The 15,768-nt window shown below is 37.4% G+C and overlaps 1 protein-coding gene across 1 annotated transcript in view; it reads right to left on the bottom strand.

The window, feature by feature from the left end:
* LOC101897737 (inward rectifier potassium channel irk-1) overlaps positions 1-15,768 on the bottom strand; it is a 186,530-nt gene that overhangs the window by 69,019 nt on the left and 101,743 nt on the right. The window lies entirely within an intron of this gene.

The raw sequence follows: 15,768 nt of genomic DNA, 5'->3' as shown, positions 1-15,768 counted from the left end.
TAGCAATCCAATATAAATTTTCCATAAAAGGGTTAAAAAGTCCCAACACAAGAATATTTAATTTACCATTTTTTTGTTTTGTTTTTGAGGTATTCCGTTGGGCGCCACCTTTAACTTGTCTAAGACGGCATCATGTAAACCATTAAAATGTTGAAATTTTTCGATTAGCAGTCGACGTTTGATGATGGTGAAGACTATTAACACTTAATACTTAGTTGGAAATTACAATTGGACCAAGTGTTCAAAATGGATATTTCATTGAAAAAAACTAAAATCCGAAATCCTGCTCCATATACAACTTTACTAAACTCATTGGCCAAAGCGGTACCAATCCAATATAAATTATCCATCAAAGGTCCCAGTACAAGAATATTTAATTTACTTTTTTTTGTTTTTGAGGTATTCCGTTGGGCGCCACCTTTAACTTGTCTATGACGGTATCATGTAAACCATTAAAATGTTGAACTTTTTCGATTAGCAGTCGACGTTTGATGATGGTGGAGTCTATTTGTACTTAACATAGAGTTGGAAAGTACCATTTCATCTAGTGTCTAAAATGGACACTTCATCGACAACAGCTACAATCCGAAACCGTGTTCTATATACAGCTTTACTGGACTCATTGGCCGGAGCGACACCAATTCAATATACATAAATTATCCATCATACGGTTAACTTCCAGTCCCAGTACAAGAATATACCATTTACTTTTTATGTTTTTGAAATATTGCGTTGGGCGCCACCTTTAACTTGTCTATGACGACATCATGTAAACCTTCAAAATGTTGGACTTTTCCGATTAGCAGCCGTCGTTTTATGATGCTGGAGCTTATTTACACTTAACACAGAGTTGGGAAGTACTATTGCATCAAGTGTCGAAAATATATATTTCATCGACAAAAGCTAAAATCCGAAACCCTAGTCAATATACAGTTTTACACCAATCTAATATAAATTATCCATTATGGGGCTCACTCTTAGCCCCAGGACAAGAATATTTCATTTACTTTTTATGTTTTTGAGACATTTCGTTGGGCGCCACCATTCGCCTGTCTGTGGCGATATCGTGTAAGCCATGAAAATGTTGGACTATTTCGATTAGCATCGGTCTATTGACACATAACACAGATTTAGAGAGCACTATGGCACCAAGTGCCTAAAATATCTTTATCGGCAAAAGCTAAAATCCCGAATCCCCCTTCAATTCAAAGGTCGACAAATCTCAAAGGACAGTGATATGTCAATCAAAAAAAGTGGCCCTTATAGGGTTAGCTCTCCGTCAAAGTATATATTATTACATTTTGAAGGAATCGTTTACAATGATATTACGTTGGGCGCCACCATCAACTTGTCTGGGACTTTTAGACTTGCCTATACAACTAATAGCCTTTTTACGTCTATTTTTGTACATAGAAGATATCATTTCGATTGTGACTGTGTGAAATTCGCATTTCTCTCCAAGCGCCCAACACTGGCCTCGGGCAGTTTCAAAATCAACATCAATATCACTTAATTGCATCCCATGACATTATCCCATGATCGAAGGCCATAAAGATCCATTTGATCAAATAAAAAATAATCGAGACTCATAACAATTTACACATTTCTTTGGCGATCATGTGGATCGCTATTCGCCTACACAAATTTTGCAAAGAAAAAGTCATGGGAGAGGAGGAGGAGGTTAAGAAAAAAAAAAAAAAAAACGCTGAAGATGGATAACTTATTCAAATTCCCCGATGTTTTCTATCCAATACTTTTTTTATTGTTGCTGTCTTATTCCCTCCCCCCCCCCCCCCTCCACTCCCTTTGGCATTCATCAATTAGCGCCACAGCTAATGATTGTGAAAATTGTTAAAGAAAAAATAAATAAATAAATAGTTAACACAAATGCGGTTTAGCGTTACGTTTTGTTTTGTTTTGAAATTTTGCCGATGGGGATATGGGAATGATGTTTTCTTTCTTTGTTCAATTTTTTTTTCGAAAAAATATCTTAGAATTGTTGTTGGGGTTTTTGAACTTCAAATGCGAAAATGTTGTTTTCGTTGCTTCGTGTGAAAAACGGTTGTGTTTTGATGGCTGGGTGTTCAAACCATTTGCGGCCAAAGGGTTTTTTTGGGGTATTTTTGAATTTTTACGAGAATAAATATTAGGAACCTCCAATGTCAAAAAATATTCTAGAGAGAAACACTATTTGCACCAAATTTCAAGTTCTACCAACAAATGGTTATAATTGCAAGAGACAACTAAAGGAGTTAATGCATCGGAGGATTTTTTTTAACGACACAAGCCATTAAATGACTTCCTTGTTCAAATAAAGGATTGAATTTGGGTTCTTAAGCCCTGAATTCGGTTATTTATGGAAGTTACCCAGATCTAAGGTATAGGGTGAGATAAAGAAACTGCAACAAAGTCAAACGTCAAAGTCAAAAAAAAAGTCGGAAATAGCATCATATTTTAGAATAAGTTCAGATTCGTTCGAATTGATCACCTTTGGCACGAATTATGGCCTTCAAACGGCCAATAAAAATGTCACACGCTGCCCGAATGTTGCTCTGCGGTATTTTGGCCCATTCCCCATTCCCGGCCAAGCGCTTGCTTGAGGTGATCGACACTTTGGTATTTTTTAGTGCCAACCTTGCTTTCCAAAATACTCCAGACACAATATTCCAACCGCTGGTATTCGGAGATTTTGGTGGGCATTGTGAGCTGGAAATGAAGCGAGGTACCTGATTTTGTAACCATTCTTGGGTGGCGCGTGCTGAGTGCGATTGTGCTGAGTCCTGTTGGAATGTCCAAGGTCTGCGGCCAAAATGTTTGCGGGCCCAAGGCTTTAATAGACCCTCCAGAATATTTTCGCGATAATATTCGGCATTTATTCAGATGCCACGCTCGATTTATGCGAGCGGAGAGCGACCATCGGCTGTTATGGCGGCCCATACCATCACTATGGCCGGCGCTTGAGTTCTGCTGGACAACGAATGTTTTCTCACCGGAGACAACAAAAAACCAAAATCGGCAGTTCTCCACTTTCGGCCAAGCGAGGCAATTCTTTAGCTCTTTTGAGTCAATTTTATTTTTTGTTGCGGTGTAAGTTCTTGCAATTTTTGGAATTTCAATGGCTTTACCCCGAGCTCATTTTTCAATGTTTGCCGAATGGAATATTGCGATATGTTCAGCTCACGGTCACTGCGACGCGGGTTCCGATCAAATCGCTTCTTTACTTTTCGAACCATTTCTGCTGATGTTGCTGGTTTCTTCCGTCCACTTCATTGAGGTCGGGTTACGCTTTTAGTATCACGGTAACGAGCGATGGTACGAGACACAAAAGGTTTATTCACATTTAAATGCTGGTGTGATCTAACGATAGCCACTCGTGGTTTCCCAGCCAAATATAAAGAAATCACACTATCACGCTTGATCTCCATCACGAATAATTTTTTTTCTGGAAAATTCTCACCAAAATGCCTATGTACGCTTGTAAATAATATATTGAACTGTCACTGGAATAATTGTAACTGCTGTCGGACGAGTGGCTTGGAAATGCCAGCAGTCTGAAGTTGGTTGTAGTTTTTTCATCTCACCCTGTACTTTCTTTTGAAATCTATTGTCTAAAAAACTCCTGGAAATTCTAAAGAGAAACTCAATTTGAACAAAATTTCAATTTCTTCCAACAAATGCGGATTTTTCCTGGCATAAGTCATTAGATGGCTTCCTTTTTCAAATAAAGGCTAGAATTTGAGTCTATACGGCCTGAATTCGGTTACTGTAAGACCTTATGGAAGTAACCCAGATTTCCCTTGACGTTTTACAGATTGACTTCGTAGATCTGTTAATGTTTTGTATTTTTCCCCAACTCTTTATATATGGCTTCATTTCGTCCCCATTAAAATCTTAGCCCTCTGAGGGTTAAGAAGACACCATAAACTCTTTTTTCTCATCCAAACACTGTTTTTACGACTTGTTGTTGTTGTCTTCGGTAATTTTTGTGTGGTGTTAATAGATTCCCCGATCGTCATGATCACCAACATCCATCCAGCCATGGACTGCTAATCGAAAAAAAGTCTAACATTTTTATGGCTTGTATGGCGCCGTCATAGACAAGTTGATGATGGCTGAGGGTGCCCGGCAGAAGAAAAAAAACAGTGTTAACGCTAATTTTCTTTGAACCATTGATCATTTTCAAAATACGAAGGGAAAAAAAACAAAAACTTGATATAAAATATTCTAGCCTCTGGGACTGAGGCTTATAGCCCTAGGGTGGGTAATTCTAAGACTGTTAAGTTTTTTTTCTAGATTTTTGGGACAAGGGTTCACTTTTATTATACCCTCCACTATAGTAGTGGTGTTTGTCATTCCGTTTGTAACACCTCGCAATATACATTTTTGACCCCACAAAGTATATATGTTCTTGATTAGCATAGAATTCTATGTCGATTTAGAGATGTCCCTCCGTCTTTCGGTCTGTCTGTCTGCGGAAATCACTCTAGCTTCCGAACGCAATGAAGTAGGTTGATAAAATTTTACTCAAATGTATATTATGTCTGCAGGATTTTTGGTATTGAAAATGGGACATGTAGGTCCACGTTTTGGTATAGCCCTTACATAGCGGTACCTTCCGATATTCGGTATTTTGGTAATTTAAGCGACATTATTCACATGAAATGTTTCAAATCGGGTATTTGAAGTTCGTAATCGATACTACAGCCTATGACAGAAAATTGTCTATGCAGGCCCAGGTCTTCGTATAGCCCCCATATAACGACACCTCCCGATATTCGGTTTTTAAGCGAAATTATTCACCGGAATTGTTTCAAATTTGGTATTTGAAGTTCGTAATGGATACTTCCCCCTAAGACAGGAAATTGTCTGTGCAGGTCCAGGTCTTCGTATAGCCCCCATACAGCGGTACCTCCCGATATTCGGTATTTTGATGATTTTAGCGACATTATTCACCCGCATTGTTTCAAATTTGGTATTTGAAGTTTGTAATGGTAACTGCAGTCTATGACAGAAAATTGTCTTTGCAGGCCCAGGTCTTCGTATAGCCCCCATATAACGCTACCTCCCGATATCCGATATATTGATGATTTTAGCGTCAATATTCACCGGAATTATGTCAAATTTGGTATTTGAAGTTCCTAATAGGTACTACAGCCTATGACAGAAAATTTTCTGTGCAGGTCCACGTATTCGTATAGCCCCCATATAGCGGTACCTCCCGATTTTCGGTATTTTGATGATTTTAGCTACATTATTCACCCGCATTGTTTCAAATTTGGTATTTGAAGTTCTTTATGGATACTACAGCCTAACGCAGAAAATTGTCTGTGCAGGTCCATGTTTTCGTATAGCCCCCATATAACGATACCTCCCGATATTCGGTATTTTGGTGATTTAAGCGACATTATTCACCAGTTTTGTTTCAAATTTGGTATTTGAAGTTAGTAATGGATACCACAGCCTATGACAGAAAATTGTCTGTGCACGTCCAGGTCTTCGTATAGTCCCCACATAGCGGTACCTCCCGATATTCGGTATTTTGATGATTTTAGCGACATTATTCACCTGAATTGTTTCAAATTTAGTATTTAAAGTTCGTAATGGATACTACATCATCCTAAGACGGAAAATGGACCATAGCGGTACCTTCCGATATTCGGTTTTCTGGTGATTTAAGCGACATTATTCACCCGAATTGTTTCAAATTTGGTATTTGAAGTTCGTAATGGACACCACAGTCTATGACAAAAAATTGTTTGTGCAGGTCCAGGTCTTCGTATAGCCCCCATATAACGGTACCTCCAGATATTCGCTATTTTGATGATTTTAGCGACACTATTCACCGGAATTGTTTCAAATTTGGTATTAGAAGTTCGTAATGGATACTACAGCCTATGACTGAAACTTTTTCGTGCAGGTCCACGTATTCGTATAGCCCCCATATATCGACATCTCCCGATATTCGGTATTTTCACGATGTTAGCGACAGTATTCACCGGAATTGTATCAAATTTGGTATTTGAAGTTTGTAATGGTAACTGCAGTCTATAACAGAAAATTGTCTTTGCAGGCCCAGGTCTTCGTATAGCCCCCATATAACGCTACCTCCCGATATTCGGTTTTTCGATCAATTTAGCGACGTTATTCACCCGGCTTGTTTCAAATTTGGTATTTGAAGTTCGTAATGGATATTACAGGCTATGACAGAAAATGTCTGTGCAGGTCCACGTTTTGGTATAGTCCTCACATAGCGGTACCTCCCTATATTCGGTATTTTGGTGATTTAAAAGACATTATTCGCCGAAATTGTTTCAAATTTCGTATTTGAAGTTCCTAATGGGTACCACAGCCTGTGACAGAAAATTGTCTGTGCAGGTCCATGTCTTCGTATAGCCTCCATATAATGGTACTTCCCTATATTCGGTATTTTTATGATTTTAGCGACACTATTCACCGGAATTGTTTCAAATTTGGTAGTTGAAGTTCGTAATGGATTGTACAGCCTAAGACAGAAAATTGTGTGTGCAGGTCGACTACTTCCAATGGTCCCCATATTGCGGTACCTCCCGATATTCGGTATTTTGGTGATTTAAGCGACATTATTCACTGGAAATGTTTAAAAATTGGTATTTGAAGTTCGTAATGGATACTACAGCCTAACACAGAAAATTGTCTGTGCAGGTCCAGGCGTTCGTATAGGTCCCACATGTCAGTACCTCCGTATATTCGGTATTTTGCTGATTTTAGCGACATTAATCATTAATCGCTGATTTTAGCGACATTATTTGAAGTTCGTAATGGATACTACAGCCTAAAACAGATAATTGTCTTTGCAGATCCACGTCTTCGTACAGCCCCCATATAACGGTACCTCCAGATATTCGCTATTTTGATGATTTTAGCGACACTATTCACCGGAATTGTTTCAAATTTGGTATTTGAAGTTCGTAATGGATACTACAGCCTATGACTGAAACTTTTTCGTGCAGGTCCACGTATTCGTATAGCCCCCATATATCGACATCTCCCGATATTCGGTATTTTCACGATGTTAGCGACAGTATTCACCGGAATTGTATCAAATTTGGTATTTGAAGTTTGTAATGGTAACTGCAGTCTATGACAGAAAATTGTCTTTGCAGGCCCAGGTCTTCGTATAGCCCCCATATAACGCTACCTCCCGATATTCGGTTTTTCGATCAATTTAGCGACGTTATTCACCCGGCTTGTTTCAAATTTGGTATTTGAAGTTCGTAATGGATATTACAGGCTATGACAGAAAATGTCTGTGCAGGTCCACGTTTTGGTATAGTCCTCACATAGCGGTACCTCCCTATATTCGGTATTTTGGTGATTTAAAAGACATTATTCGCCGAAATTGTTTCAAATTTCGTATTTGAAGTTCCTAATAGGTACCACAGCCTGTGACAGAAAATTGTCTGTGCAGGTCCATGTCTTCGTATAGCCTCCATATAATGGTACTTCCCTATATTCGGTATTTTTATGATTTTAGCGACACTATTCACCGGAATTGTTTCAAATTTGGTAGTTGAAGTTCGTAATGGATTGTACAGCCTAAGACAGAAAATTGTGTGTGCAGGTCGACTACTTCCAATGGTCCCCATATTGCGGTACCTCCCGATATTCGGTATTTTGGTGATTTAAGCGACATTATTCACTGGAAATGTTTAAAAATTGGTATTTGAAGTTCGTAATGGATACTACAGCCTAACACAGAAAATTGTCTGTGCAGGTCCAGGCGTTCGTATAGGTCCCACATGTCAGTACCTCCGTATATTCGGTATTTTGCTGATTTTAGCGACATTAATCATTAATCGCTGATTTTAGCGACATTATTTGAAGTTCGTAATGGATACTACAGCCTAAAACAGATAATTGTCTTTGCAGATCCACGTCTTCGTACAGCCCCCATATAACGACACCTCCCGATATTCGGTATTTTGTTGATTTTAGCGACAATATTCACCGGAATTATTTCAAATTTGGTATTTAAAGTTCGTAACGGATACTACAGCCTAAGACAAAAAATTGTCTTTGCAGGTCCAAGTCTTCGTATAGTCCCCATATAGAGGTCCCTCCCAATATTCGGTATTTTGATGATTTTAGCAACATTATTCACTCGAATCGATTCAAATTTGAAGTTCGTAATGGATAATTCAGCCTAAGACAGAAAATTATCTGTGCAGCTCCACGTCTTCGTACAGCCCCCATATAACGACACTTCCCGATATTCGGTATTTTGTTGATTTTAGCGACATTATTCACCCGCATTGTTTCAAATTTGGTATTTGAAGTTCTTAAGGGATACTACAGCCTATGACAGAAAATTCTCTGTGCAGGTCCACGTCTTCGTATAGCCCCCATATAACGACACTTCCCGATATTCGGTATTTTGTTGATTTTAGCGACACAATTCGAAATTGTTTCAAATTTGGTATTTAAAGTTCGTAATGGATACTACAGCCTTAGACAGAAAATTGTCTATGCAGGTCCAGGTCTTCGTATAGGGGGCCTATACCTCAGTACCTCCCTATATTCGATATTTTGAGGATTTTAGCTACTTTATCCCATGGATTTTTTTTCAAGTTTCGTTATTGAATATTTTATTGGACTATGGCAAAAGTTGCCTATGCAGGTCCACGTCTTCATATAGACCCCAATATAACGGCTATATTCGGTATTTTTAAGATTTTAACAGAATTTTGCAAGAATTTTATTTTTTTGAAAATTTCCAAATTCTTTCTAAATGGTGGGGGTTGGGGGGCCCGGCCGAACTTACTGCTTTTTGACTTGTTTCTATCCATTTAATACAAGAGGGCAAGTAGTGCTGTTTTTATCTTTTTTTTCAGAATTGGGGTTTGAGTGTCCATCTATCAAGGCTGCCAATGGCTTTGATTTCTCAGTCATAAATAGAAACTCATAAAAATGTTAAAAGAATTGTCTTACTTATCCACAAAACACCTTCTTTTTCTAATGACAATAATAATTCTGTCATTCCACCCCGCAGAGAGAAAGTTTTAGATTATCACATTTCAGCTATTCATCGGTTAATCCGGAAGCTGTTACAAAGCATTTCCTTCTTCTTTATCTTCATCTTTTCATATTAAATTTCCATTAAATTGAGAAAATCTCTTTTCAAATACTTTCGGGCTCAAAAGATTAACACAAATTCATTAGCATAATGGAGGAGTCGAAGGAGGGAGGGAGGTGGGTAAACCTGCACACTTGTCATATTTACATGTCAGATTAAAATAAATCTTTTTCCTCTCAATTCAATGTAAGTTGGGCACACTTTTCAAATCACTCGGATTATTGGCGATGTGTGTGTGTCGTTTGTTGGGTGGTTTAAAATCGTTTCAATCCAAATTTTATTTCGTCGGAATCAAAGTGACAGAACAACATACATACAATGAATACATGTATACGTAAATATGTCATAGGGATTAAGTAGGTAGTGGTTTTGTTTCGGGGCTTATCTAAATTGTTTTTGTTGGCAACAAATGCAGAAGACCTGCATTTGAAAGGCATAAAAATATTGAATTGAACATTGAAAAGGAGAGCGGTTAAAAGAAAATCTTTGAACGAAGAGCTATGAAATTTTAATGAAAGAAATAATATCTCTGAAAGACCTGTAAAATGTCTTCCATATACTCTATAAATAAAATATACCCATAGCCGGGAACATGCCTATTCACTTAGTCCATCTTTGCAAGAGACTGAAATTGAAAGTAACCCGATTAAAGATAGCCAGAGGAGATATTCTCAGCTCTCACCATCATATCACAATCTCAGGGAGTACATACACACAGGGAGTACATCTCACATGAAGAAATAGACTCGTATTTGATCCGACACATCATTTGGTCGTATCTCATCTTTTTCTCCGTAGCTATCAGTGCTGTGTAACTTTACAGAAACGAAAGTAATGTCAGCCACATGGCTACAGAGGGTATATATCATTTGATACGGCCAAAACGTGTCTCATCGAAAGAAGGGGTCTAGACCCTAGGTCTCTTTGTACCAAATCCGTTTCAGGGCATTTGGAGTCGATCGAGCGATGTCCGTGCGTCCGTTTATCTGTGCCTCTGGCTGGTGCGCACGATAACTCTCGAAGGAAATATCCGATTAGGTCCAAACTTGGTACATCCTAATATTATTATCAAACTTAGATTGAGTTCGGAGATGGGCAATATCGGTCCACTCCTTCTGGTACCTACCCCGCAAAAGGCCGAAATTTTTAAAGAAAACATTTTTTCTGCACAGATAGAGAAACGATAATCCGATTTTGCTCCAACTTTGCAAATCCGAATATTTGCATCTGTGTTAAGTCAGGTGCGAAAATTGACAATATCGGTTCACTCCATCAAGTACCTCCCCCACAAAGGGTAAAAATTTTGAATAATTTTAACTCCAATAAAATGTGATGTGTGTTTCCGATTGTTTTCAAATTACGCACATCACAATATTTTCATTAACCCAAGGTCTGGTGTGAAGATGAAATATATCGGTCCAATCCTTCTGGTACCTCCCGAACAAAGGATCAACAAAGGAAGAATACCCATGAAGCTCATAAAACGTGAAATTAACATCCGATTCCATTCAGACTTGGTACATCTCAACATTTCTGTCTGCACAAGGTCTGTTATAAAGATTGTAGAGGTCGGACCATTCATTCTGGTACCACCCTTACAAAGGGTCAACATTTTGAATATCCGTGAAGTTCATAAAACGCTAAATTGACATCCGATTTCATTTAAACTTAGCATATCTCAATATTTTCATCAACACAAAATCTGTTTTTTAGATGGTAGAGATCCGACAACTTCTTCTGGTACCTCCCCCACAAAGGGTTGAATAACCAAAACGATTATAAAATCCGAAATAAGCATCCGGATCTCTTCAAATTTCACACATCCCATTATTTATACAAACACAAGAGGTGCTGTGAAGATGGAATATATCGGTTCACACCTTCTGGTACCTCCCCCACAAAGGGTCAAAATGTTGACTATTCATGAAGCTCATAAAACCCAAAATTAACATCCGATTCCATTCAGACTTGGAAAATCTCAATATTTCCATCAATACAAGATCTGTTATAAAGATGGTAAAGATCGGATCATTTGTTCTGGTACCTCCCCCACAAAGGGTCAAAGTTTTTAATAACTAAAACGATTATAAAATCCGAAAATCTCTTCGTATCTCACACATCCAAGTTTGGAAATAATCGGAGGCTTATTTCGCATTTCATTAGCGTCGTGGTTATTCAAAACGCTTACCCCATTGTGAGGCAGGTACCAGAAGGAGTGGGCCGATATATTCCATCTTCACGCCAGGTCTTGTGTTGGTAGAAATATTGGGATGTGTGATATGTTAAGTAAATTTGGTGCATATTTCGTGTTTTGTAAGGGTTATAATTGTTCAAAACTTTGACCTTTTTTGTGGGAGGTACATGATGGAGTGGGGAGATATTTTCCTTTTTCGCAAATATTGGGATTTGCAAAATTTGAACAAATTTTGATGATCCCTTCTTTCTGTTAACGGAAAATAATTATCTTTGCAAATGTTGACCTTTTGTGGGGGAGGTACCAGAAGGAGTGGACCGATTTTGCCCATCTCCGAGCTCGATCTAAGATTGAACAAAATATTACGATGTACCAAGCTTGGATTGATCAGAGACTCCCGTCGTGAATTATTGTGTGCACCAGCCAGATAGACGGAAGGACGGACGGACATCGCTAGATCGACTCCAAATGTCCTAAAACGCATTTGGTTCAAAGAGAACTAGGGTCTGAAACCGTTATTCCGATAAGGAACGTTTTGGCCGTATCAAATGATATTAACCCTCTCTAGCCATATGGCTGAGTGTATAACAAACCAAAGGCATAATTTTAAATTTTAGCACACAAACTTCGAATGTAATTTTCATAAAAACTATTGTAGGTAGATGCATGGTTTATTCTGAGATTTATAATGAAATTTGGTTTAGAGTATTTTCTCCTTTGACACCTTCCACCTAAAATGAGATTTTGTGTTACTTTTAGGCATCAACTCGAAAAAAGTCCAAAAAAATTTATTAGAAAAATTAGGGAAGATTTTCAGCTTTTTTTGAGAACATTGATGTCAATATTTTTGTGACATACAGGGGAAATAGAGATATCTTTTCTTTTGGGACTCATAGTAAAATTTGATGAAGAATATTTTTTTCTTTGACGTCATCCCTCGAAAATTATGCTTTGTTGGAGATTTTTACACAAAATCATAAGGTCCGAGGAAAAATTTATCAGAAAACTTTGGGATGATTTTCCTTCTTTTTTTTTTTGAGAACATTGATGTAAATATTTTTTGACATACAGTGGAAAAAAGAGATTTCTTTTATTTTGTGACTTATAGTTAAATTTGATGAAGAATATTTTCTTCTTTGATATTATACTTCGAAAATTATGCCTTGTTGGAGATTTTTACACAAACTCATAAGGTCCGAGGAAAAATTGATCAGAAAAAAATTAGGGAAGGTTTTCGTTCTTTCTTTTTTTTAACACATTTTTTGACATGGAGTGGAAACAGATTTCTTTTATTTTGTGACTTATAGTTAAATTTGATGAAGAATATTTTCTTCTTTGATATTATACTTCGAAAATTATGCTTTGTTGGAGATTTTTACACAAACTCGTAAAAAGTGCGACTTAAACCCTTAAATGTGTTTTTAATATATATGAAGTCCTGGTGTTTAGGTACAATTTGGACTTTTGACGTCTTCTAGGACATATGATGGAATTTTATGACAAATAATTTTGTAGAATATTTTGACTGGCTACGATACCGTTTAAAGGAAGTTTTTAACCAGATTTTTAAAAAAAAGGACCAAAAAGACCCCTTTTTAATTCGGGTTAATATTCTGAGGGTTAATATTTCTTAGAAAAAAAATTTTTCTTGTATTTTTGCCTGCAATATTGCCAAAGACGCTATATACCTAAAATGCACGGATTCCGAGGAATCCTTATTCGAAAATTTCCAAAAGTGTGGAAGAGGGGAGAATTTTGCCCCCTCTATTTTGGTTACATTTCGATGTTAATGTTTGTTTAAATTTAATAGGGAATAGACTCGCCGAAACCTGCCTGAAATCTAAGCAAAATGGCTAATGTACTGCTGCACCTGTTCTATTAAAATTTGGGAAGACTTGAATTATGCTTCCCATTCTCATCCTCATCGGTTTGGTGGCGATTCAGTTAATTTTTTCGTGATGTATATGGTTCTGACACATAAAATCTTAAGATATCTATATTCATCGGAATTCCAATGAAAAAAAAAAAAAAATGAAAATAGAATAGAAGTTTTTGGAACTGTCCTATGGCCATGAAATAGAAAAAAAGTAAAAAAACTGTAAGTTCGACCGGGCCGAACTTTGAATACCCTCCACCATTTGGAACGAATTTGGCAATTTTCAAAAAAAAAAAAAAAAAAAAATAAATAAATAAATAGAATCCGTTAAAAATTCTGCTATAATCTCAAAAATACGGAAAGTAGCCGTTATCTTAGGGTCTATACGACGACATGGACCTGCATAGGCAACTTTTGTCATAAGCTTCTACAATATTCAAATGCGAAATTTAAAAAGAAATCGGTGACTAATGTAGCTAAAATTATCAAAATACCGAATATAGGGAGGCATCATGGTGGTTATACTAAAACGTGGACCTGCACAATTTTCTGTCATAGGCTGTAGTATCCATTTCGAACTTCAAATACCAAATTTGAAACAATTCTTGTGAATAATGTCGCTAAAACCATCAAAATATCGAATATCGGGAGGTACAGTTATATGGGGGCTATACAAAAAAGGGGATCTACATGGACCATTTTTGGCTGTAGTATCCATTACGAACTTCAAATGCCAAATTTGAGACAATTCCGGTGATAATGTCGCCAAAATCATCAAAATACCGAATATCGGGAGGTGCCGTTATATGGGGGCTATACGAAGACGTGGACCTGCACAGACAATTTTCTGTCTTAGGCTTTAGTATCCATTACGAACTTTAAATAGGAAATTAAAAATAATTCCGGTAAATAATGTCGCTAAAATCATGAAAATTCCGAATATCGGGAGGTATCGTTATATGGGGGCTATACGAAGACCTGGACATGCACAGACAATTTTCTGTCTTAGGCTGTAGAATCCATTACGAACTTCAAATACCAAATTTGAAACATTTCCAGTGAATAATGTCGCTAAAATCATCAAAATACCGAATATCGGGAGGTACCGTTATATGGGGGCTATACAAAGACTTGAACCTACATGGCCCATTTTCTGTTTTTGGCTGTAGTATCCATTACGAACTTCAAATGCCAAATTTGAGACAATTCCGGTAAATAATGTCGCGAAAATCATCAAAATACCGAATATCGGGAGGTGCCGTTATATGGGGGCTATACAAAGACGGGGATCTACATGGCTCATTTTCTGTCTTATGCTGTAGTATCCATTACGAACTTCGAATACCAAATTTGAAACAATTCCGGTGAAAAATGTCGCTAAAATTATCAAAATACGGAATATCGGGAGGTAACACTATATGGGGGCTATACGAAGACGTGGATCTCAACAGACAATCTCTTGTCTTAGGCTGTAGTATCCATTACGAACTTCAAATGCCAAATTTGAGACAATTCCGGTAAATAATGTCGCCAAAATCATCAAAATACCGAATATCGGGAGGTAGCGTTATATGGGGGCTATACAAAGACGGGGATCTACATGGCTCATTTTCTGTCTTATGCTGTAGTATCCATTACGAACTTCGAATACCAAATTTGAAGCAATTCCGGTAAATAATGTCGCTAAAATCATCAAAGTACCGAATATCGGGAGGTACCGTTATATGAGGGCTATATGAAGACCTAGACCTGCACAGACAATTTTCTGTAATAGGCTGTAGTATCCATTTCGAACTTCAAATACCAATTTTAAAACAATTCCGGTAAATAATGTCGCTAAAATCATCAAAATATCGAATATCGGGAGGTGCCGTTATATGGGGGCTAAACCAAAACCTGGACCTATTTGACCCATTTTCAATACCAAAAGTCCTGCAGACATAGTATACATTTGAGTAAAATTTTATCAACCTTCTCCATTTCGTTCGGAAACTAGAGCGATTTCCACAGACGGACAGACGGACGGACATCCCTAAATCGACATAGAATTTTATTCTGATCAAGAATTACATACACTTTGTAGAGTCTAAAATGTATATTTCGAGGTGTTACAGACGGAATGACAAACTTAATTTCCCCTTCATACTATGGTGGAGGGTATAAAAAGTAAAAATTCCACCTTGTAATACCTCCTCCTTCGTCTCACCCTTCCTTATATGTCTCACTCAATTCACATCGAATCTCATCGCAATACCACGCCTAAGGCCCTGTAAAAATAATAATCGGAATTTTCAGTCAATCATTTTTATTTGTATTTCCAATGAAAAGTGTGTCGGTTGATTTTAATTAATTGTCGATGATATATCCTTGGGTTGTTTGCGTCCTTAAGTGTGCATGTACGTATATATGTATGTACGTACGAGTGTTCATTTTTATATACTACCTCTCTCTTTCTATTGAATTCAATCCTTAACCGAAAAACCCCTTTGTATTCGATTCTTGGAATAAATTCGTTACCAAAAGAAACACAGGTCGGCCACAGGCAAAAAGCGATTGTTTGTCCGCCTGTTCGCAGACCCATTAAAG

The sequence above is a fragment of the Musca domestica genome, unplaced genomic scaffold (assembly GCF_030504385.1).
Source record: "Musca domestica strain aabys unplaced genomic scaffold, Musca_domestica.polishedcontigs.V.1.1 85, whole genome shotgun sequence".
Taxonomy (NCBI): Eukaryota; Metazoa; Arthropoda; class Insecta; order Diptera; family Muscidae; genus Musca; species Musca domestica.
The sequence above is the reverse complement of the archived record's forward strand: the minus strand, read 5'-3'. Positions and strand labels throughout refer to the sequence as shown.